The sequence below is a fragment of the Sciurus vulgaris genome, assembly GCF_902686455.1.
Source record: "Sciurus vulgaris genome assembly, chromosome: 1".
Lineage (NCBI taxonomy): Eukaryota > Metazoa > Chordata > Mammalia > Rodentia > Sciuridae > Sciurus > Sciurus vulgaris.
Window position 1 is genome coordinate 7,485,083 of NC_136461.1, and position 24,859 is coordinate 7,509,941.

The window sequence follows — 24,859 nt, forward strand, 5'->3', positions numbered from 1 at the left end:
CAGCCCTCCGTGCCCCCTGCCTCCGCACGGCCGGAGTTGGGTGGCAGCCGCCGCTCGCAGGCTGGCTGGCTCCCTCGCTCGCTCGCTCGCTCGCCCGCTCCCGGCTGCAAGCGGCAGCCCCGGGGGTGGGGGGCTGCACCCGGACAGGGGGCGAAGCGGGGAGGCGCCCCGAGAGGCCCACGGAGCTGGGGAACAGTAGGGGCCGCCGCGGAGGGAGCGCCGAGTCTCTTACCTGCACTTGGGGCGGCTTTGGGTGACTTTCCAAGTCCGGGGGAAAAATGTGTGTGTGTTTGGGATGGAGCGCCGCGGGCGCGCATGCGCTGCCCAAAGTTGCCGGATCCCGGATTTTTCGCTCCCAGTCTCCGCTCTCGCCCGCTGTGATTATGGAATTCTCCGCGGCCGAGCGGGCGAGTGGGTGGCATGCAAAACCCGGGCCGGATCGTGGGGCCGGGTTCCGCTCCACTCTCACACCCCCAGACCTTCCCCTCCCAGATTCTTCCCACCCACCGCCCCGGCTGGGCTCGGCGAGTGTGCGGCGAGACTCGGCCTGCAGAGCAGCTTCTGAGCGCGCCGCTCCCTTTTGCGGCTTCCAAAGGTTTCCACACCCCCCTAGTGAGTGGAGTTGAGGCTGGGGCAGAAGACAGAAGGGATGAGGGTGCATTACTTTTCATCTGCTCCGAACCCCGAGAGACCCCGAGTTTGGTCCCTACTTTTCCACTTAAGAACTGGTTCTTTGCAACTGAAAATATTAGAATTGTCAAACCAAAGGAACGTGAAGTTCTCACTGTTCGATGTGCTCTTTGCACTTATTCTTTGCAAGGGGATTTTCATTCAATCTCTTGTGCAAGAAGTAAATCCTATGTGAGCAAGAAATGCTGCGCAGACTGAACCTTACACAGGGAGGGGCAGATAATGACCGTTAAAACGAAAAATATTGCGGAAAGGACCCACGAAGAAAATAAAACAAGGCAGTAGAATAGTGTCGTTGACAACTACCTCCCAAACACACAGCTGTTGGGGAGCCTCTTTGAGGGGGGACTAATTCTCCACTAAAGGAAAACCCACTCCTCCTCTTGCCCACTCTTCCCACCTCCCAATTGGCTTGAAGTGACCACACTAAGCTGAGCCTAGGGGTTGGCATCCACCCTGAAACCCTAGTCCTGCCTTTCCCAGGCAGGCCACCCCAATCCCAGGACTGAGCTCCTCATGGTACCTATTTCTCTTCTGCACAAAGCCAGGATGGAAATAACATGAGACCTTCAGAGAGAGGGGAAATACCCGGATGATGAGATAAGTGAGAAATTGACCAGGATAGTAAACTAAATAGATGAATGATCAGTTGAATAAATGAATAAAAATTCAAAGTATGGCTCACAGCTTTGAGATGTGCTCGACACAATGCATTAAACTAAGAGGAAATGCCACAGGCGGGTAAGACATTGTCACGGGCCAGGAGACTTCGGGGCCTACTCTGCAAGGCTCCAGCAAAGCTCTCAGCACTGGAAGTGACCCCACGCCCTGCGTAATGGCCCAAGACAGACATCTACTAGGATGTGTTCCGTGCCCTGCCTTAGACTGGAAGTTAATTGGTCCAGCGGCAAATGGACAAAGCGTTGGATTCTCTGGCCCTCTGGCCCTGAGGTGGCAGGACTTGCCCTATTCCCTAGTAAAACCTGCAGATTTGGGCACAGAGACATCCATGCTCCTTGGATATGCAGTGACAGCTGCTGACTTCAGACGGGCAAGGAAAGAAACCAGCTCAAAAAACCTAGCTCCTAACTCCTTGGAATGGGTCTGGGGATCGATGCAGAATTTGTCCATACGGGAAAGACAGATTTAGGGTTTAGACACCTGTCAAGTCCCTCCTCATGCCCATTAACACATTAATGATGAGCACACCCCGTAGACCACGGACCTGCTTCTCTCCATTCCTACCCCCACCATCAACAGCATCCTTAGTCCCCAGGGGCTGGGTACTGACCTCTCATCTGTAAGACCCTTGTGCTCGGTGGCTCAGCAGAACACAGCCCTAGAGATTCTAAACCCAATCCTGCCATTCCTCAGAAGGAGAAATTGAGGCACCATTTTCTGCGAGGTGGCCAAGTAGGTCTTCTACTTTTGGCTCGGGGCTCAGTCCACTCCTGGGGCAGTGTCAAGAAGTAGTTAACAGCTTGGGTTTTGGGGTCAGACCCCGGCCACTGACCAGCTGGGTGACCTTGAGTAAGGCGTTTGACCCTTGTATGCCTCAGTTGTCTCAACGATAAGATGGGGATAATAATACTACCTACCACCTGCCATGGAGAAGTTAAAATGAGTTAATGCAGGAAAAGGGCTCAGGCCAAGACACGGATCGATAGATGCCAGTAATTGTCCTTATTCCTGGGGACATCCAGTGCTCCCTCGACTTCTCATTTTTTTCCTATCCTCTCTCCATTCCTTCTTTTCCTTTTTTCCCCCTCTTTCCCTCCAACAACAGTCCTTCACGCCGAGTCCAGTGAAGGGCAGACCCTACAAGGGGTGGAGACAGAGCTGGACCTGTGGGGCCCTGCCTGGGAGAGGCTGGCCCAGGATTGTGATAGTTTCTCCAGCCCACCGGTTCTTCCGCCCCTCCCGCTAAGGACTGGCCCCCTTTTTCTCTATCGGGCTCGCCCTTCTCTCTTGCTATAAGGACCCCCCACTCTTTTCTCCCTCCCCCAACATCACCCAGTTATGTCTCACCACCAGACTTTCCTTAAACTAGTTCCTCTTTCTTCCATTTTTTTGTCAGCTGTTCACAGCCCCCCTCCCCGGAGTCTCTTAGCCTTTTCTGGGGGACCCTCCCCTAGGGGTCGGGGGTAGAACCAGCGACCAGGCTGGAGGAGGGAAGAGGGCACTGGAGAAGTGAAGCAAAGTCTCCTCTGGGCTCCCAACCTCAGCTCCCAACTCAGAAAAGAGAGCTGTGCACCCACCAGCGGCCCGGGCCTCGGCTCCCATCTTGCACCTCCACTGCTCGGTTCTTTCCCCACCCCCACCCTATGGGACTCAGTCCAGATGCTCTTTCTTCTCATTTTCTTCGATTTAGTATTTCCTGAGCTCCCCCTAAAGCCAAATCCCAACTCAACAGTCAGCAAGTCCTTCAAGATGTGGCCACTGCCTCCTCTGGGCCTCACCTCCCTCCACCCTTCCCCTTGGTCAAGTTGCTCCAGGCACACTGGCTTCTTGCTATCCTGGGAAAGACCATGCTTATCCCCACCTCAGGGCCTTTGCATATGCTGTGCCTGTTAAGGATGTCCTTTGGCAGGCTGCTCCTCCCCAGTGGAATCCCATTGATATAGTTTCTGCTCCTCTCTCCCCTCCTCAGAGGCATTTGGTTTTTTTTGTTTGTTTTTTTTGTTTGTTTGTTTGTTTTGTTTTGTTTTTGCTTTTTTTGGCAGTGCTGAGGATCAAACTCAGGGCTTCTCAATGCTAGGCAAGTGCTCTATAAACTGAGCTATGTCCCCAGCCCTTTTTATTTTCTTATTTTGAGACAGGTTGCCACTAAGTTGCCCAGGCTGGCCTCAAACTTGTGATCCTCCTGATCCTCCTGCCTCAGCCTCCTGAGCTCCTGGTAGTATGACCACCATGCCCAGAGTTCCATCTCCCTGAAGCAGCTCCCAGTCTTTCTCTCTCACTTTATCCCGATCGAATGTCTAACATAAGTTTCAGTCATCGGTTCCTATGTGCCCTTTCCAGCTGCCCCTCCTAGAATGGAAGCGAGCTGCAGAGGGACTTAGTTCCGTGTCCCCTCGTGTCCTCACACCTGGAACAGTGTCTGGCGTGTCGCAGGCTCTCATCCTGTGATTCAGGAGCTGGGGCAAGATAAGTCCCTACCCTCCAGAGTGCCTGGGCTCCAGGGGGAGAGTGACTAGAAAGGTCCTGAGACAAAGTCTCGGGGACGAAGGAGGAGCTGGTATAACCTGGCGTCTCCAGGTAGATGCAGAGGCCCTGCCGGGGTTCTGGCTCCCTGGCATTTGGCTAGAGTCTATGGTGGGGACTAGGTGACTCTGGAGAACTGTAGCCCAGCAGAGGAGGGCTGCGGAGGTAGCAGAGGAGGCAGTCAGCCTAGGACCCATCCAGGTCATCTCTCCAGCCACCTGCCTTAAAGTGGTCACACATGGTCAAGAGCCTGTTCTAAGCCTCTAGGAAAGACCCCCCATATACCTTAACCACTCTGAATGCAGATTCTTTGCCTTCATCCCAGAAGCTCAGGAGCCAAGCACCAAGCCCAGCACCCAGGAGCCTCTCTTAATAATTGATTGTGGAACAAAGAAATTTAAGTCTGTTTCAGTTGGTGTCATTGGGAAAGCCTCCAAAGTAATCACAGTTCAGCTTCCTGGTCACGATTTTTTGGTTTCTAGTTCTCCGTAGTGATGGAAAGCAAAACCTGATCATAAGAGCAATAGCCAATATTTATTGTGTGGTCTTGATGCACCAGGTACCAGGCTAAATACTTGGGTTATCCCATTAGCCTCACATAACAACGTAGGATGTGGTCAACAATGATGAACGTGCCCATTGCACAGATGAGGAAACTGAGGCACAGCAAATGACTTTCCCAAGACTGAGTCAGGCAGTCTGACTCCCCCAGGGCCAGCTGTTTGGGCAGGGAGGTAACAAAATTCTCACTCCCCAACTTATGCCTCGGCAGTTAGCACTTTTACCTTCTCTCCATGTTCAAAAAGTGTTGAAAGCTGGGGCTGGAGATGCGGCTCAGTGGTACAGCCCTTGCCTCACATGCCCAGGGGCCGGGTCCCATCCCCAGCCTGGAAAGAGAGACAGAAATGAAACCTGAATGTGAGTCCCACGGGAAGAGGAGGAGGGGGGAGCAGAACAAATCTGTCCTTTAACTGTAAATCCCATTTCAATCTCGTAAAAGACAAATGGAACCAAAGAAATCACAGGGCAAAGCACCGGATCTTATGTGCCGCAAACACTCGAGAAACGTGGACAAAGGAGCGCTGTTTTCAGACTTAGAAATGGCCGCTGCTCGGCCCCCACGCCCCTTGTGCCTTGAGTGGGATCTGTGCTTGGGGGGTGTGCTGTGCCTAGCATGGTGCTGGCTTCACAGGGTGCTCAGTACATGCTTAGTGACTGAGTAATTAAACAAGTGCCCAAGAAAAGTGATTATGGTGATTACCGGGCAAGTTGTAATTAAAAAAAAAAAATAGCTGAGTTCATTCATTTTACTTACGAACGTCTCTCTTGGGAGTGTCCTGTGAGGGAGGCTGGGACAGGGGCTTTTTCCCAAACTCTGAGCTGGGTTCTCAAACTGCATCCAGGTGATGAGTGTTGCAAGTCCCTCCGCCTCTGAATTCTTTTATTCTTTTTGCAAAGTACATAATTATTTGTTTCTTCCTACATACACGATATATATTTGTTGCAGGAAATTCAGAGAATATGGAACAACAGGAAGAAGAAAATTTGTATCCTCTTTAAGCCCACCACCCCTGAGTAATCACTGGATGTTTTTGTGTGTTCCCTTTCATGCATTTTGGGTTGTTTTATCGTTTTTTTTCCTCTGTTTTGGGACCTCAGAATCACACGGAACATACTGGATTCCCTTTTGTCTCGGCCTGCCGGGGATATGTAGCATGGATGCTCTCTTCCGTCGTTAAATATTCTTTTACAACGTGATTTTTAATGGCCGTATTGTAGAGTTTGATCGTAATTTACTTAAGCAGTCTCTCACTATTGGAAATTTTGGACATCAGACTTGTTTCCAATTCTTTTCATTATTATAAATAACTCTAATGAATATCCTTGTCCATAAATAATCACAGACATTCCTTAAAGCGAGTTGTGGAGTCAGAGGGTGTGCATGCATTTTAAAGCTTTTGAGACTCACGGCCACATCGCCCGCCTGGGAAGGCAGCGTTCCTTTGCCCTTCCCGGAGCAGTGGTGTCTGAGCAAGCCCATCTCCCTCTTCGCTCTCCAACCCTGGTGATCTCTCTCTCTCCCCCTCTTTTTTAACCCCTGCTAATTTAATGGGTGAAAGACTCTGCGATTCCAGTAATGAATCCTTATTAGAACCCTGCTGGGCCACAGGCAGGGGATGTTCAAGGTTTGAGCGGCCTTGCGAGACCCACCGGCTCAGCAGGGCTGGGGAGAAGGCTCACCGTCTCAGCCTCCGGGGCTACCTACGCCCTGGCTTCCTGGGCATCCGCTCAGCCACGGCGTGAAGGAGCAGGGTCCATCTGCATCTTTCAGCCTCGACAGAGTTGAGCTGCCCTCTGCCTCCTACCCATCCGCCTGCACCTTTCAGAAGCCTCTCTTGACAGAAAAGCCTTAGGGATTTCTAGGCCATAAATACTACCTGTTTTCTGAGCTCAGGAGTCACACGGTAGTGCCTTCATTTTCCCTTCCTGATCTCTCAGCTCAGCTCTAGTCAGGGACACGCTGTTTTGCTCTCTAGTTCAAACTTCTCCTTTTCTAGTTTGTTCTAATTAATTGACTTTTGGGCACTTATGTTTTACCCCTGCCAGAAGAATTGCAGAACAAGAAGAATTGCGGGTGAGTAATATTTTCCTTTTAAAAAAGGAAATATTTCCTAGTCCCAGGGTCTCTAGTCTCTACTAGGGCTCCTTCCAGCTTTAGTATTCTCTGAACCACCTACCTTAAAAAAAAAAAAAAAAGTTACATTTTGGGGGGAAAAATAAAGGGTAATTGGTGTTTGCTGCAAACAACTCAGAAATCACAGAGAAATACAAATATAAATAAATGCAGACAACTTGAAAACTCACAATCCGAGAGCCAAGTGTTTGAGTATGAATCAGACTTAAAAATGTAAAGACTGTGTTGAAATGAAGCCCACCAGGTACACCCTTCCCAGCCCACCTCCACAGCCTCCTGGGAGATTGAAGCACCTGTGTGGACCAGAGTGTTTCTCACGCCAAATGGCGGGATCTGCACGGACCAGGGTGTGCACCCTGGTAGACGTGTGGGACTGTGTGCCTTTAAGGAGGGTTTGGGCCATGTCGGCTCGGCCCTGCCGTTTGTTCGTTGGCAGAGCAGGCCCATGCTGTCAGCAGACGCGGGAATACACAGAGGTACATCCAGGTGAGGGGCAGGGCTGATGCTGACGTCACCTCTTACCCAAGGATCCTCGGGCCAACACCTTAACCCCTCCCACGCCTGCCAGGGTGGGGCAGGCCTGGCACCAACGCCCTGTTGAACGAGGTAAACCTGGTGATGGGGAAGTCGAAGGGACCTGCCTCCTGACTCTCCCCTTATCCTCAGAGCAAAGCCACACTCCCGTGGCCTTGTGGTTGGCCCCTGCCCACTTGCCCCACAGCTGGAATGGGCCCAGACTTCTGAGAACAGAGGCAGAGCACATGGTCACAGTTCTGCTGCTCCTGTCCCCGGAGGTTGATCTTGTCCGAGGTTAGCAGGGCCGTCAACAAAGGGAGACTGCTGGGACCCCGGAAGCAGCCACGGTTCCTCCCAATCGACCCGGGTGCAGGTGTTGGCTGTGCCCATGGCACCATGTCTCACAGAGGGCGGGGACAGCCAGGGAGGCAGGAAAGAGCTGTTTGCCCATGAGGAGCCTCATGTCACACCATCAGCAATGCCGGGCGTTGCGTGGGTGGGGAACATGGCCCCATGCGCCAGCCTGGCCCGGATGTGCGCATGGGTCCTGCCCGCCGCCCAACCTCACCTCTCCCACCTGCTCCCCAGGAGTGGCCTGGAGCCCTGCTGCCTCGCTCTGGCCTCTGGGCCTCTGTGGGGCTCCTCCTTCTGCCCTGAGGCCTTTGATCCCCTCACTCACCATGAAGACCCAACGGGCACCACCCGCTACGGGTGATGAGCCCCTGCCCAAGGCTGGATTAGATGCCCCCCACCCAGTGCCCCCTAGGCCCTTGTTTTCTCTGTCATAACACATTTAATACAAAACTTCTCCCAACCAGATTCTACGTGTGCACGCATGTGTGATTTTAAAATCTGTGTGTGGGAGCTTGAATTTCTGAATTTGGTCACCTGGGTTCAAATTGCAGCTCTGCTATTTACAAGTGGTATGATCCTGGCCTCTCAGCCTCCATGTCCCCATCTGTAAAATGGCAACAAGATCAATGTCTGCCTCACAGCAGGGATGGGAGAATTCACTGAGAATTCCTGTGGAACGTGAGCCTGGATTCGCGCACATGAACTGCTGTTGTTATGATTTCCAGCATCCAGCAGGATGCGTAGACGGTGTCGAGTGACAAGTGGCACCTCTCTCTGACACGCACGCCTGCTGTGGCTTGTGTGGCGGGCTCAGTGGCAAGGGGTGGGGCAGGAGTGGAAGGCCAGTGTGTACACCAGGCGGGTCCTGGACGGATGTGTGTGTCCACTCCGAAGGGTAATGGGTTGGTTATTTATGGTCAGGACTTAAAAAAAAAAAAAAAAAAAAAGACAAACCAGTGTTCAGTAATGACAAAGTAATTACCTTTTTATTATTTTTTCAATAGGATTCGAGGGAGTATGGGCCTCGCCGCAGCCAGGACATCCAGCCTGGCTTCCTGATGCTTTGGTTGATCCATCTCACGGCCCCACCAGGGAGGAGGCAGGGTTGGCGTGGGCGAGAGTGCTGTTGGACATGGAAGGGGTCAGGGACAGGGGAGCAGGGCCACCCCCACTATAAAACAAGAGCTCCGGAGGAGGCGTTCTCCTGAGCCTGGGCCAGTGGTCAACGGAGAAGGGGCCCGACGCAGAATCTTGACATCCGACAACAGTTCAGAGGCCCAGAGAGGGAGGCCACTCACTCAGCCGCGCTCATCTGTGGGTTAGTGGCGGAGTGGACCACAGCCTTGTCCTCAGGTGACACCAACCAGTGCTTCTGACCACTGTATGAGTTACTTGAAAACGGGGTCTCACTGCCTCTCATTTGAGAACTCTGCCTCAAATTTCTTCCTGGAGGGGCCTGCTTTGCAAAAGGTGACTTTTTTTCCCCTCAAGTCCTTTAAGAGGTTGTTGAAGGAAGGCATAATTTCAAGGCCTCAGGGCCCCAGATGTTGGCAAGGCTACACTGTGGTTGGCATTAACTATGTAGCAAGTGACCATTCGAAGCCTTTCCACTAACCAGTGAGAACTGAATCCATCCCTCCATCCATTCATCCATCCAAACTTTTTTCCATCTGTCTATCCAAAAATCCATCCATCCATCCCATCCATATATCTGACAAACATTTGGTGAGTGTCCCCAAGTACCAGGCACCTGGCTAGCACCTCAAGGTCAGGCAATGTTGACACACACAAAACAAATTCTCCAGCAGAGCAGTGAAGTGGTCAGAGCTAAGTGCAGGTGGAAGAGGGTTGACCTGACGGGTGGTCAGCCCCAGATTCCAGGCCCAGCCCCTTACTAGCTTGCTGGGGGGTCTGGCTAGACCCTTTCCATTTTCTCGTTGATCTGGTTTCTTGCTCTATCTTGAGAGCAAGCTCAGAGGCAGCCTAGTTCTATGCAGAGAAGCTTCCCTGGATAAGAAGTGGGAAGCATGAAACTCCAGGAGCCAGGAAACAGGAATTCCCCTGGTTTTCAGTGAGAAGATGAGCATCAGAAGATTCTAGAAGAATGAGGAAATGAAGGGTGGGGAGCCTGCCTCAGCTCCACCCTGACCTGTGCATCTGCAAAGCATTGCTCCACGGCCTCACCTCCCGTGGGTCTCCAGACCTGGGTCTCCGCCTGCAGGTAACTGACAAGGTCCCGGCCCTTTGTCCTCCCTTCCCCACCCCCCGGCCCCAGCCGCCCGCAGCTGTGATAACCCACACGTAGCACTCTGCCCTCTGGAATTTATTTTAAGGTCTTGCCTTGTTTATTTATTTTATTTAGAGATTTCTCGGTGCTTTGTGGGGAAGAAAATTCGAATGGGTGATTATGAAATACTATTTCACCTCGCTGTTCATTCACAACAAACAAAGAGAAATGATTGGTGATTAAAAATGCATTCTCTCTGCTTGTTTTCTTTTGTTTTACCATTATGGAAATATTATAAATACTGAATACTAATCTGGACCTGCGGGGACCTCCCAGACCTTCCAGAAACAAGGCTCCTCCTCTTCCTTGGGATAACCTCATGCTGTCCTCTCGAGACTCAAAGGATGGCTTGGACCCTCCCAAGGGCTCTGGCACTGCACTTCCCAGGCCAGGAGCCTCTGTCATCCTGGGCAGCCCCAAGCGTCCTCATAGGACAGCCACTGGAGTCCTCGCCTGGCCCCACCTCCTGTCCTGGTTCCCTGCTTCAGCAGGCAGAACCTAGTCAAGGAGACCAGGGATTTGAGTATGGAGAGCACTTAATTAGTCCCAAAGTCACTATCATGGAGTTTCACTCCAAGTGTCAGACAGCCTGAGCCCAGCTCCCTGCCCCACCACTGCTTTGCTCTGTGACTTTGGGCACATTGCTTTACCTCTCTGATCTTCCTCTGTGAACACCATGAAAAGCTACCCACCTTGGCGTTTTTGCTGTGAGGACTAAACGGGATGCTGACAGTCTAGCAGGCAGGCAGAAGTGCTTAGGAAATGTTGGCCTCCCTCTCCCTCTCCTGGGTCTCCGCTTCTCCCTTTGGAAGCAGAAAGCTTCAGCTCTGGTGGGGTGGAGTAGGGTTACCCGGCCCCTTCTTGGGAACACAGCCTGCACCTGCTCCCAAGCCCTGGATCTGCTATTTGGATTCTGCTTTCTCCGGCCTCTTTTTGAGCCACAAAATGCCAACTTCCCCCTTTCTTTCCATCTCAAACAAATAATAAGTAAGAGTTGAAGGTCCTGATCCAATTCCGGAGTGTTACCCAGAGTCCAGATAAACGGCGGGTCCTGAGTTGCCCACACTCCTTTTCTCTTTCACTTTATTTAACCAAATTAACCGCTCTCCATGTCCCCTGCGTGAGTGTCTCTGTCATATAAAATACAATCACGCCTGCTTGCTACATGTTTCAGATACTTTATCATTAACATCAATTCCAGCCAAATTAGGAGTTTCTCCCAACATAATTGCCCTTCCCATTATCCAGCACTTTATTTTTTCAAAGCACTTTCCGACCATTAATTAGTTAACCCTTAGGACGCCCCAGAGCTGGCGCTCAATGTCACCCTCCCTGTCTCCCGGCTGGGAAGAGGAGGTGGGGAGGGGTCGGGTGGTTCGTTGGAAGTCACCCTGGATGTGGGGGCTGGGGGCTCAGGTGGGACCTTGGAAGTCCTCCCTCCAGCCTTAGAGGCCCTGCTTGGCCAGCCCCAGGCCTGAGCAGGAACCGACTTGAATCCGATCTGAGCGAGTGGGGGTCCCCGACACCTTAAATCCCCTTCATGGTGGCTCACAGAGTGAAGGAGGGAGCAGGATTACAGATGGCTGGGTGGTGGCACCTCCTCTGCTGGGCAGAAGAAGGGACAAGTAGATCCAGGGCCACATCTATGACCCCAACCCTGTAATTGTCCCCACAGTCAGCAAGCGCCCATGGAGCACCCAGTGGGTGCCAAGCAGTGTGGCTTCCTCCTCCAGAATGGCAATGCCAGCAACCAAAGTGAGGGGGGTCTGGGGGGTTGTCTGGAAAAGTAGACCTGGTGGGCACCCTTCCAGAGGTGTCCATGGCTCCGCCGTACTTCCCCCTCTCCTGGCGAGGGGCAGCCACCATCTTAATGGGTCCTGAGCGAGGTGGGCATGTTAAAACTTTGGACCAGACATCCCGGGAGCCATCTGGGAAAAACGCCGTGATGAATTTCTTGGACAAGCTTCTGGCTCCTCAATGAACTCTGCACGCTGCTGCTCGGGATTCACTGTCCAACTACCGATATTTTACATTTATGGCCTTTCTGTAGTCCTAACTTCTTTAATGATTTTTTTTTTTCTTAAAATACATGAGCTGGCTCCCACCGGGACATTGCCAGGAACCTGCAGGGAGGTTTTCCAAGATGCTCGTTAACTTGGAGCCAGGTGGGTCTCCCAAGTCCCTCTGTTCAGCAGCCCTCCTTCCCTCTAGTCGCCTTGAGGTGGGGGCCGCGCGGGCCAAGGCAGCCGTGAGGGTGTACGGCAGCTTCCAGCCTGGGATTCTGCCCTGCCCTCACCCACCTCTTCCACGTTACTTCCCAGTGGAAATCAGGCAGCAGGGACCTCCCTCGACCCAAGGAACAAGCAGAGCTGACCATTTGTCTCTGCAGTCACACACCCGGGGGTCTGATCCAGCTCTGCCACTCACGAGCAGTTTGACCTTGGATAAAGTGACCCCTCTGAGCTTGTTTTTCTGTTGCAAAATGCAGTATGGGGAGGTCGGAGCAAGCTGAAGCCCAGGAGGGTCTCGGCAGCCTGCCCGGCCAGCAGCAGGTGGTCGTGAGCTGTCAATTTGGGGAAGGGACAGATCGCGGGTTTTCTTATGGGTCTCGTTCTTTCTGCCTCCTGCTTTGTTCTGCTTCATCTGGTTCCTTTCAGGCTCTGGTCTGCAGCCGTGAGCCAGGGCAATGCGCTGGAATCGCATCCTTGACCTTAAACTCTTCACTTCGTAAGGAGAAGGGGCGCATAAAGTGAGGCAGGTCTAGCTGGCTCCAAGCCAGCTCCCTCGCAGGAACCAGAACAGGTCTGGCCCCTCCAGAGTTGCAGCCCCAGCTCCTGTGCACAGGCTGGGCAGGTAGTGAAGCTCCGTTGCTCCCAGCTGGGTGTTTCAATTACCCACGGAACCGCACACTCCCTTTCGGGCTGGGTTTTTTGCCTCCCTGTGTCTCTTAAGCATCTGGTGGTGGGGCTTCAGGTGCAATAGCTCCAGATTGCCAAAAAGCAGGGGGAATGCTTGGCTCACGGTTGCTGCTCTGATAGCCTCATGAGCGCCTCCTCCTCCTCTGTTAACCAGTAGTGCTCCTGCTGAGCCTCATTTTTTCACTTATTCACTCAATGAACATTTGCCAAGCATCAGGGTGGCTGAGCTGCGTTTGAATCTTGGCCACACGACTTTCTAGCTGGGAGAGACTCAGGGAGTAACTTAGGGGTTCCCCATCTGTGAGAGTGGCTGTCAGTGGGGTCTGTCATAAAGAGATGGTGAGATATGGTGAATGCCCGGTGCTCAGCACAGTTCCTGGCCCACAGTAGGTGATGCATAAACGCGTGAATCTTTATTATGGGTAAAACTCAGCTCTAGGACCTCAGCCGGTAGAGTTGAATTTGAATCTCGTCCTGAAAGAAGTTTATAATATAGTGGGTATAAAGGTTTCTATAGGACCTTTCTGGGCCCCTAAATAACACAACCACTGACGTTTTATGACAGGTCCTCAATTTCCATGGCCCTAACCCAGAGATCCTGCAGGATTGCTGTCCTCATTTCACAGGAGAAAATCAAGGCTCAGAGAGGTTGTGTGACTTTCTCCAGGTTACAGGGCAGAGCCATGTGGCCCACCTTGGGCCGCCCTCTGCTTGGCTTCTGGCAGCTTCCTCTGGCCCCGGCCTCCGCTCCCCTTCCTGCCTCGTCCTCTGTACTCCCCTTTCGCTTGCCTGGGTGCTGCCAGGGGCCTCTCCTTCTCCCCGAGACTCAGCGGTGGAGCCCAGGCTGGGGGCGCACCAGCGTCTCCCCCAAGCTCCCGCCACTCTCCCCGCTGCCTCGATCGGCGCTTCACTGACACTGGACCGGGGCTTCGAGAAACAGAGAAAGCAACTCTGTGCCCAGCAGGCCGGCCTATGCCCAGCAGGTGTGTAGCCGACACCTGATACGTGTTTGTTGAATAAATAAAAACATGACTTAGAGTAAGTACTGCAAGATGATAGCCCCGCCGCCTGGCCCGACCACGTGCCGCCACGTTCTCCGGGATTTCTGCACAGTGGCTTAGCCTCTCGGCGGTCCCATGGGCAGCTCTGTCATCTCGCCTCCACACATGTGACTCAGGACCAAAGACATGAAGTGACTCACTGGGACACACAGGAAGCAGGCGCTGAGCCCGGCCGAAGCCCAACCCCGGCAGTCAGCTGCAGTGCCATCGGTGTCATGGCCCCGTGGGGTGGCGGGGCTTCTGGGGGATCCCGGGGTCCTGTCCCCCAGGGTCCCCTTCCCCTAGGCAGCAACGTCCCCACCGGGGTAGGCGTTTCCTCCCGGTACCGCCCGCCCTCCCCCACATTCCCACCGTTACCTACATAGGGAATTAAGACTCAAATCCTCGTTTGACACGATGCAGGAGGATGCTAAGTACTTAAGCGCTAATTAATTAGTCAGCTGTACCCGCTGCCACCAGCCGCTGGAGGAAACCTCAGACAGACCCCCGAGTGCCAGCACCCTCCCTGCCACGGAGGCCAGTCCACCAGCCAAGCATGGGGACAGCAAGGAGCGGGCCAGATGGGACAGGGGGTCCAACCGGCTCTGCCCCCTGCCTTCCTGATCTCAGAAACCAGGTCGGGCTGGAGTTCCAGGGCCTGCGGCCACGCCGGGACTCTGGGTACACCCCGCTCAAAGGGCAAGACTTGGTGTGTCTGCCTTTGCCACGGATCCTCAAGGGAGCCAAGACTCCCACTATCGTGGCCAGTTCAGGGGCCATTTGGACAAGGAAACCTCTTATTCCCTGAAACCAGCTGGTGTGTGTCTTCAGGTGGGCCAAGAGGCAGCCAGGACTCCCAGTCACCTGCATGGAGGGGCGGGAGTTCAGGCCTGGGAGCTCTCCACCTCTCTTGATCTTGGTTTTACCATCTGTGACTGGCCAAGGTCAATGTCCCAGATGGGGCAGATGGTAATTAAAATCTGGGGCTTTGGAATCAGACTGCATGTGACAGCCTGCCCTGCCACTTCCTAGCTGCATCATCTCGTTCATGTCAGTTTCTGAGCCTCAGTTTACTCAGCTATAAAATGGGACTAATGGTTCTCCATAGGCCCATTTTGGGGATAAGTAGGTGGAGACAGGTGAAGTGCACAGTACATAGCAACCACTCGATAAGTGGCTTTTAGTAGCAGTTGCCGTCATCTTCGGCCACAGCATAGAATATTCCCACTGCCTGTCATGATTCCTGGAACCCTGCAGGTGGGCAATCATCTGGGTTTGTCCAGCACTACATCGGGTTTAGCACTGAATGTCCCGAGTAACAAGAAACCCCCACAGTCAGGCACAAACGGGGATAGCCGATCAAACTGAGAGGTCGGGAGGTTGCAGGGGCGCCTGGCACTGCCGGGCAGAACTGGTTTTCAGAGACCAGTTCCCCAGGCGGTGCCACCATGGGGATCTGGAGCTCTGGGCCCTGCCCCTATGGCTGTATCTCCGATAATGTCCCCAGCCTGCGTCAGCTCTGGGGCCACCTCCTGCAATATTTACTTAACAATCAGCCCAGAAACGGCATTGTTCAGGACTAATATGGAAACCATTGGGCTGGGGCTTGTTTTCCCCTGGCTGTCCAAATACCTCGGAGCCCTGGGAAGGGGAGGGAGACCGTTCTGTGGCACCAGGAGGACAGGCATGGGCAGGCACCGGGACACCCAGGGCCTCCCCACCTCTGCTGTACCCAGGAGCCCCTGGGGCATGGCCTCAGTTTCTCCAGGTGCTAGTGGGGAGGACTTCAGACTGGCAGCCAGGTGAAGCCGGAGGGTGGGTAAGCCACACACCAGCAAGGGAGGAAGTCTCACCCCCACTTTTCAAAGGGGGACTCGAGGCCCAGAGTGCTTACCTGAACAAACATCAAAGCCATAGCCCATCAGGGGAGGTGGGACAGGGAATTGCTATGTGGCTTCTCAGGGGAGCTAGAGTCTTTCCAGAAACGGGCCTTCTCTATTTCGTTTGCTCATTAAACACCTTTTCTGTGGGTTGAGGCAGTGGACTGGGGATGTGGGGAGGGTGCTTTGCCCCTTTATATCCAGAACTCCTGGCGGCCCTCAGAGCGGGGCTCCCCCTTTGTGTCGGCCTGGAGGAGGCAGAGTCCTGGTGGCACCCTGCCCTGGCCCAGCCTCCAGCGTGGGCAAGTCCACGGTCCCAGCCCCCACACACGGGGGAGAGGGCCGAAGGTGTGCCTTGTTCAGCTGCCAGGGCTGGCAGCCGGGCATGCAAATAGGCATGGGGCAGAGACCGAGTGTGCCCAGTGAGGGGCGTAGACTCAGGGTAGAGGCCAGGCAGGCTGGCCGCCAAGGAGGAAGGTGCTGAGGCTCCTGCTCCTCTGTGTTCCAGGCTCCTGATTACTTACTTATTTATTTGTGCAGTGCTGGGCTCAGACCCAGGGCCTCGTGCATGCGAGGCAAGTGCTCTGCCACTGAGTCACACCCCAGGCCTCCGGGCACCTCAAATGCACCCCCTCCTGTGAGCCGGTGGCACTGCATGAGGTCCGCTTGTCTTCATCTCTGTGTCTAGAGCAGGAGGAAGGAAACGGAGGCTTGGCGAGGTCACTTAACGCCACCCCAGCCTGTCTGCCTCTCACTGTGGCACGACCCAGGTCCGCCCGGTTACGCTGAAAGAGGGCTCCAAGGTCAGTCCTCTCCAAGTCTGACTCTGACCCTCCTGGTTCACAGCCATCGGTGACACCACACTGCTGGCTGTGCCTCTGTTCATCTGTGAAGTGGGTCAGTAACGCTGCGTCTCATGGTGACAGTGAAGCGTGAGCACAAGGCAAGCCGTCTGGAGCACCGCAGTGATGCTATTCCTTGGTGACGCAGCAAGGCTCGCGGGGCTGAGGGCTCCATGGGCTGGGGACCCTGTACACACTCAAACCCGGCGCTCCCGCCCCATCCCTTTTCTTTGGAAGGAAACATTGGTCCTCAGCCCACCCTGGAGTGTTCCAAATGCCCTGGCCTTACCGGGGCTACTTGAGGCCCTACTTGCCCTTGGCCTGAGCCAGCACGGCCAGTGGCCTGCTGGGCCCCGCCTGGCACTGCCCAGGGCCTCCTCCGTTCCCTGTGTGGGCAGGTGGGGGCCTGGGTTCTCGCCTCTGCACCTCCTCCAGCTGGGGCGGCCTCTCACCCCAGCACTCCCACACAAAAACTAGAGGCCAGACCCACGGAGTCCCGGGGCGCCAGAGGCTAACGCCGGGAGCCCGACCCTGTGCGCTGAGGAAGGGGAGCGAGAGTTCTGCCCTCAACATCCAGGGCCTTCTCCTCGTGGGGGCTGCTCTCTATGCAGCGGGGTCCCAGCCGTGGGTGCCCCCCTCAAAGCCCAGCAGAGGCTCCCAGTGCTGCGGGACCTGGGGGACACCCCTCTGCAGGGCTCCGGAGGTCCCACTGGCAAGGCCCTGCCTCCCCCTCTGGCCTCGCCCTCTTTGCTCTCCTCTTTGGTGGTACTCGCTTTAACGCCCTGCCGGCTGCTCTTCCTCCTGGGCTTGCCCCTGCCTTTGCTCATGGCCTGGCTTCTAGAATGTTCTTCCTGCCCTCCTGCTGCCTGCAGTCCTCTGGTCGGGTTTCTAATGAGGCAGCACCTCCCTGACCTTCCTCCTCAGGGTTCCCAGAGACGCTGGCTGCTCCTGAGCGTCAGACTCCACGGGCTCTGAGGCAAGCTCACAGATACTGCTCAGTCCTTCAAGTCATTCTGCATCTGATAAGTATTTACTGAACACCTACTATGGTCCATTTGCCAGATCTGAGTCCCAGGGACTGTGGCAGAGGGAGGGGGCTCACATTAATAGGACCGTGCTGCGGGGCTGTGTTACGTGACCTCCCAACAGCCTGGGAGCACCCTCAAGGCCAGAATGGGTGCTGAATGTTTTATTTCTCCCCAACCCCATCGGGCACAGTGCTGGGTTTGGCACACAGTGGGGGCGTCACCAAGCCAGCAGGGGTGTGTCCCTCAGAGGCCTCCTGAGTCCCAGGCAGGGAAGGGAGACTGTTGCAGGCAGCAGCAGTCAGGAGGGTTCCTGGAGGAGGTGCTGCCCGCTGGACCTGGAAGCCTGTGGAGGCTCAAAGGAGTTGGGAGGGAGGAGGGCAGAGGCTTCTATGGTGATGGGGGCTGGGGTAGAGGTGGGGAGCAGGCTGGGGTGGGGGCATCTATACAAACCAGGACCACTGTCCCGTGAATTCCATTTGGGAAAGTCAATCTGCCTGCCAGACCCCCATCGTACCTGGGACCCCCATGTCCCTCTCTGGCTGGGGTGGCGAGGGCCACAATTCTTGTCCACAGGGAAACCAATGGGTGTAGTCAAAGGCGAGGGTGCCCTCCCCCAGCTGCAGAGCCCGGGGAGTGCCCTGGGCAGGGCTTGCCCAGGCCTGGCACTCCAACTGCGCCCTCCACCCTAGGACGTCCTGTACCCAGAGGACCTATTAAAGGGACAAAGGTCCCCATGGGGTGCATGCACCCCAGGCTCAGCCCTGGCAGCTGGCCCAGACTGGGCTGTAGCAGGAACCCCTTCTCCCAGTCATGCCACCTGGGGCCTTAGGAAGAGCGGGATGGATCTGGATCATTGGTCCACCCCCCTGGGGGCAGGGCCACCCAAATAATGTGAGGACAGGATGCTGCCTGGCAGGTGCTCTCTACCTAGCAGGGTGCAGGCAGGAGGTAGGATGCAGAGTGTTTCAGAGTTTGGACCCTAGAGCCGTCTGCTGGATGACTATGGGCAACAGACTTGACTTCTCTGAACCTCAGTTTCCTCATCTCTGAATAAAACAGGGTTAAGAATACTACCTATTATTCCTAGTTCAGGGAGAATATGATCAAAAATGCTATAGAGATGGGCACTAAATAGGTGTTCAATAAATAGTGGTTGTGTCTTGCTGTTAGGAGAGAGGGCTGGGCAGGTTGGTCCTGGGCCCTTTCTGTAGGTCTTAGAGAAAAATAAAGAGGTGTGAGATACTTGAGGCAGGAGGCTACCTCCTGGTCCCCAAAGGTTCCCCAGGAGAGGTGTGGGGAGGATGAGCAGATTGGTAGAAGCTAGGGGGTGGGGTGGTTGCATGGAGGTCCCCACAGGCCAGCACAGGACATGGGTTTGTGTATCTCTGAATCAGGGCGTGGGGGCAATCAGCTGTTAGAAAGTGGACCTGGGTTTATTATTGCTGGATGTTATCATCTTTGATAAGAACCGATTAAATGCAGGGGGAGGCAGAGGCCGGGTGGGGCAGCAGGGGAGTCAAAGTGCAGCTGTTTGTGCTGAGCCAGGCCTTGGCGGCTCCTGGGCCCCACGCATGGGCCCTGGGGGACCCTGGAGCTGACTCCTTCCTAGGGCAGGACGCAGGGCCTTGTGGCTGGTGAAAGGAGGCAGGGACCCAAGCCCTGGCTCTGGGCTGATGCCACCACCCTTGGAGCTGCCTGCTGAAATGATCCCAGGAGGGGCCCATCCCAGATCTGCCAGGTGGCCTGAGGCAGACCAGTTTAGCTCTGTCACTCCGCAAGCCCCTGGTGACTGTGCCCAGCCCAAGGCTGGCGGAGGATGATGGTGGTGAGAGAGGTGGAGCTTGTGCCACGAGACAACCCTCCCTCCCAATCAACTAGGCTCCAGGTTGCTGCAGTGGCTTGGCATCTCCCTGTCCTGCCTGCTTTGGCGGGGGCCAGCTGACCCTCTGCTGTTGTCCCCAAAGCCCCAACACGTCACTTCCACGAGGGGCAGGCAGGGCTCAGTGTTCTGTACGCATGGAGAAACTGAGGGCTGGAGAGGGCCAGCTGGCCAGCATAGCAGTCAGGACCCTGTGCCTCTGACTGCTGGGGTGTCAGGCTGGTGTAACTGAGGGGACACACGCCCCAGGCAGGCCCCACAGGCATTCCTTGCCATCAGGGAAAGCTATAAAAAGCAACACTTTTCAGCCCTAGAGTGTGACCTGTGGGACTTCACAGAATCCAGAGAAGACAGAGATAACCTTGGGGAGGTCTGACCTTCAGCTGGGGCGGGGACAGGAAGGAAGCACCCCTGGCTGCAGCCCGGCTTGGGTTGGGGCCAGAGCGTGGGGGCATGGGAAGTCACTGGGATAATAGTCAGAGTGGATACTCTCATTATCAGAGCCACCGAATGTTCCAGACTAACCACAGGGAGAACCTGGGCAAGGACTGGCAGGTCATCCCAACTCCCAGCGAGGTATGCCTTTTTAATCACCCCATTTCACAAGCCAGAGGACTGAGGCTCAGAGTGAACCAGACTTGTTCAAGGCCACACAGCTAGAAAGAAGAGGAACTGGGCTAGCAGCCCACTCAACAAGCTCTGTACTACAGCTCTTCCAGAACTCTGGGCTCTCCCTGCCTCTGGGCTTTGCACAGGCCTGACTCTTCTCTCTGCCTATTAAAGGCCTCCTCCTTCTGCCAATGTCAGCTGGAAGCTCGCTTCCTTGGAGAGGCCTCCTCAGACATTCATTGATTCCTTCACTCATTCATTTATTCACTCAACACATATTTGTTGAGAACCTCCCAGGTGGGAAGACCTGTGCTAGGTGCTAACTGGAGACACAGCTGTGTGCAGAACTAACGAAAATCTCTGCCTCGAGGATCGATGTCCCGAGCGGACCACTGGACTCTGGGCCTCTCTAGTTAGGGGAATTGGAGGTACTGCCGTAGGAGGGGGGATGAATCATAAAATAAACCTGACAAATCATCCCAATGTATCGATGGCGCTCTAAAGTCTGGGAGGACAGAGTGTCTCCTTCTACTTCAGCAGCACATCGTGAGAATATGTCACTTACCTAAAATTTAAGGGACACCCAAGACTAAAGGGAGGCTCTTGGGCCTTCACGTCAGGTCACCCCAGGGGGAGAAGGTTTGAGACCTGTGCCCCAGGGAAGCTGCCCTAACCTCAGAGACGGGCCTGCTTGCCTGGCGTGCGTGAGGCCCTGGGTTCCAGCCCCGGCACCGCCAAAACAAACCAACAGACCGGCAAGTGCGAGGGGGCGAAGCTCCTCGGGTAAGTCCAGAGCGAGGGCAATGGGAGGTGATGGAGACCACGAGTCCCCGGTCCCCAGGGCCCTGCCCACCTGCTGGGTGACCCCAGGAGAGCCACACCCCCTGCCAGAGCCCTTGTTTTCTGGGGGTAAGGCAAAGAGGCTGGCACTAGGTCTTCTCCAGGAGCCCAGCAGGCCCTGATGCCTGTTTGGCCCTAAGACCAGAGTTGGTGGGCCACCTCCCAGGCTCCTCTCCTTCCCCGCCCAGCTGCCCGGCCCCCAACAGGGGCCTGTGGTAGCTGCCCCACCCCACCCCAAGCTCAGGGAGAAGAAAAGGAGAGGCAGAAGGAAGGCCGCATTTCTCACTTGGCCCGCTGCCTGGTTTTCATTAGGCCCGCTGCCTAATTTTCCTGGGCGGCTCTGGCTTTCTTGGCTACTCTCTCCTCTTTCTTAACCATTTCGGAGGAAAGAACTGTCACACCCCCGTCCCCCTCACCCCCAGTATCGTGGCCTGGAGTTCTTCCTGCTGTGTCACCTCACCGCCTCCTGCTGCCACGTCAGCCCACGTCCCCTCCTTCTGGAGTCCCCAGGGACAGAGAGCAGAAGCTCAGACAGACACACTCCACCATCAACGATGCTACCTGGGAGTGCCCATGTTTACTGAGCACTTACTATGAGCCAGTCACTACCCTCAACAGCCCTACCAAGTAGGGGCCTTATCATCAGTCCACTGTATAGCTGAAGAAATCCAGGCTCAGGGACGGGAAGTGGCAGAGTGAGTGGCAGAGCCAGTCACTACCCTCAACAGCCCTACCAAGTAGGGGCCTTATCATCAGTCCACTGTATAGCTGAAGAAATCCAGGCTCAGGGACGGGAAGTGGCAGAGCTGCGACCCACAGTCATCACCTCTAACCACCTGGCCACATGCACTCAGAGATTCTGAGGGCCCGTCTCTTGGGTACAGGAACCCTGCCCCCTCGCACACATACACTTGTTTTCTAGATCTTTCCTGTCTGTTCAAGAACAGGGCTTTCCTTAAGGGGAAGAGGCCAAAGCCTGGAGGTAGTGAGCCAGCACTGAGAGAGTCCGAGCAGGTGAAGGGCCCTGGCAGGGCCACTGGGCCCGAAGCTGGTCTCTGGGGATCCCGGGCGCCGGGCCTCCTTCTGGGAGGGAGATCAGCAGAAGAGGGGGCCGCAGGGAAATGAGCCCCCCAGAGAAGGCTGAAGGGAGTCAGGGTCTTCACGTGGACCCGCCCTGCCCCCAGGTTGGGAGGAACAGGCCCGGGGACTGATGCTGGGAGCAGATTCACCCCCAGAGTGCAGGGCACCCTGCAGGTGGGGACCGAGCCACTGTCCCAGCTCAGGGGGGCAACGGGAGCCCTTCCCAGCCTGAAGGAGCCGCGAGCCCGTTGCGCCCACGAAGACACAGCCAACCACCCCGGAGCCCAGTGCTTGGTGGGCACCATGAGCTGCCCAGCTCCAGGGGGCCAGGCCTGCGATAAAAGTGCCGCAGTGGCTACCGCAGTGGAGGGAGGAGGGAGAGGAGGGAAGAAGCCCTCCAGAGTCTGACATTCTTTTTAGGAGGCCCATAAAAGATAATGCGACCCGTAAAACCTGCGCGCTCCCTCCAGCCTGTGGCGCCAGGCCCACGCCCACTCCCACCCGTCCACTCTCCTGCCCCCAGGCCTGGGGCTCTACCCTGGCTGTCCCATGGGGCCCAGGACGACTGAGCACGGGCACTCGGGATTGGTGTGATGACCGTCCCGAGCCACCAGGGCTGCCCCGGCGGACGGAGGTGGCGGCCCTCTCCCCACCGTGCCCCTCTCCCGGGGCACCCCCTCCCCTGGGCCCTCAGGTCTGCGGGGCTGCGGCTGCCAGGCTGGGGGGGCGGGAATGTGCCGGGGCAGATCCCGGCTCTCGCTCTGCTCTCGGTGAGTCACCCCGTGGGAGTGTGTTGATGAATCCAAATCCCAGTGCTTTGTTTTCGGCTCCTGGGAATTCACAAATTGGGGGCAGACAAATTGGGGTCTGCCGCCAGGCTGCATGGTGAGAGAGGGGTCAACAGGCGCGGGGAACCAATTTCCACTCTGTGAAGCTTTGGGGCCTCAGTTTCTATACCTTGAAAATGGACATAAATGTGCTGCCCTTGGTAATTTGGCAAGAAAGTCATAAATTTAAAAATATGTCATAGCAAGTGCAGTTCTTGGGATGACGACAATAAGCATCATTTATTGAGTGCCTACTACATGCCAGGCGCCGACCTTGGAGGGTATAATTAATCCTCCCAGCAGCCTTATGAAGTCTATGAGATTATCATCCCTTTTTTAAGGGAGGAAACTGAGGCCCAGAGAGGTTAAGTAACCCGCCCGGGGCCACATGACTTACACACCGCACCAGCAGGCTCCCCAGCCTCCCACAGCGTGAGGTAAGGACACCCCTGCAAATGCCAGGCAGGCCATCGCCCTGCCCTCCGGGTGGGGACCGGCCCTGAACATTAAAGTGGGTGTTCCCCTCCGCAGCTTCCTCTCCGACCCACCCTCCGTGGGTCCTGGTGGGACGCACAGCACCCTCCACGCCATGCCCCCAGCCCCGCCCGGCTCAGGAGGACCCAAGAGGCCCTGGATTCTCCTAGCACCTTCCCGCGGGCAACCTGGCTGAACTCTGTGTCCCCAAACCCGAAGGTACGCGTGTCCCAGCTGGGAGCCTTCCAGATGGGCAGACCTGCCCCGGGCAGGGCCCCACCGGCTGCTTCCCAATTTCCCAGACTCCACGTCCTCGCCCTGGCCTGGGGAGCGGGCGCCTCCTGGGGGCCCCACAGCCTCCTGAGGACAGGACCTGGGGACACCCTGCCTTCCTAGGGTGCAGGGCTCCAGGTGCTGTCCCTCACCTCCTCTCAGCCCCTTTTTGGGGGTTCATCTGACATTTCTAAAAGCTGTGGTTGGGTAACAAAGCAAGGCCTGGGACCCCACCCCCAAGAAACCCCTGGACCAGTGCTCTGTCCCTCTCTACACGGTTCTAATACTTTCATTCACCTGTTCCAATTCCTGATGTGCCTTAGGAAAGCCACTGTCCCTCTCTGTGCCTCACAGTGACACACCAACAGTGGCGGTGGGGGTCACGTCCTGCCTGTGTGTTGAGTGCTCATTTCACCTCCATTTTACAGATGAGAAGCGGAGCCTCAGAGAGGTCAAGGGGCTTACCCAAGGTCACACAGCTAGTCCGTGAGAGACGCAGTATTCAAACCTACATCTACCAGGCACAAATGCCCTTGCTCTTAACCGCCAGCCGTGGTTGCTTCCAGTTCCATTTTCACCAGCATATGTGAGTCTTTGCTCTTCTTTCTTCACCCAAAGGAGCAGGGTACATAGCTCTCTGGAGCGTCAAGGAGTATCTACCGAGCAGATGCACCTGCGGAATGGTTTTGAATGTGCGAAAGCGCAGGGGACCTCGACTCACAGGACAACCCTGAAAGACGGACAGCATCATCCCTGTGCCTCAGAGGAGGAACCCGAGACTCAGAGAGGGAAAGCAACAAGCCTGGGGTCACGCAGTGAGTGGGGGCAAAGATAAGAAACCCACGAGACCCCCCCAGCCACAGGCTCTCCCCCCTTCCTCCATCCCCACCGTTCCAGCCACACGCGGGGGCCAACTGGGTCTCCTCCCCAGGGGAGACTTCGGGCACAGTGTCTTTAAGCTGCCCTTTGAGGGACGCGACGAGGAGGGGCCGGGGAGGGGGGCCTCCTCCAGCGCGCAGGGCGCGGAGCCCAAACCCGTCTGCCTGAGATGGGGTCAGCGCAGGGGGTCTTTCTCTGCAAGCACTTACGGCACAATTGATGGGAGAAACGCTCGTCATACGAGGGACAAATCATAAAGTTCGGGAGATGGAAATTAGGCGCGGACAAATGATCCAGGTGCGGGGAGATTTATGGGGGAGGCTGTATCCCGGCTAATGATTTCTGCTAATGATTCTCTGAAGTGTACAGTGGCACGGAGCCCGCGCTCCGTGGGGTGACACGAACCCCGCCGGCCGGATGAAGGACGTTCCTGGGGAGACGGGAAGGCGAGGGGCTGAGGAAGAAGGGTGGGGGACCCCCAAACACAGGGTCCCCCAGGAGCGCAGGAGGAGGCCGGGATCTCGGGCTGAGCTGGCCCTGCGAG

At 55.7% G+C, this 24,859-nt stretch overlaps 1 protein-coding gene and 1 long non-coding RNA gene across 3 annotated transcripts in view; one reads left to right on the plus strand and one right to left on the minus strand.

Moving 5' to 3' along the window:
- The window catches only part of CASZ1 (castor zinc finger 1), a 140,071-nt gene extending 139,686 nt beyond the window's left edge, over positions 1–385 (minus strand). For both annotated transcript variants that reach the window (XM_079142551.1, XM_079142547.1), the window contains exon 1: positions 233–385. The gene's annotated coding sequence lies outside the window, so the exon portion shown is untranslated. The remainder of the gene's footprint in view (positions 1–232) is intronic.
- Positions 386–15,384: 14,999 nt separating this feature from the next.
- On the plus strand, positions 15,385–24,252 carry LOC306663224. Its single transcript, XR_013764400.1, has 3 exons — positions 15,385–15,523; positions 23,221–23,382; positions 24,055–24,252. It is a non-coding gene; the product is annotated as an uncharacterized lncRNA (long non-coding RNA).
- The last annotated feature ends 607 nt before the right edge of the window (positions 24,253–24,859 follow it).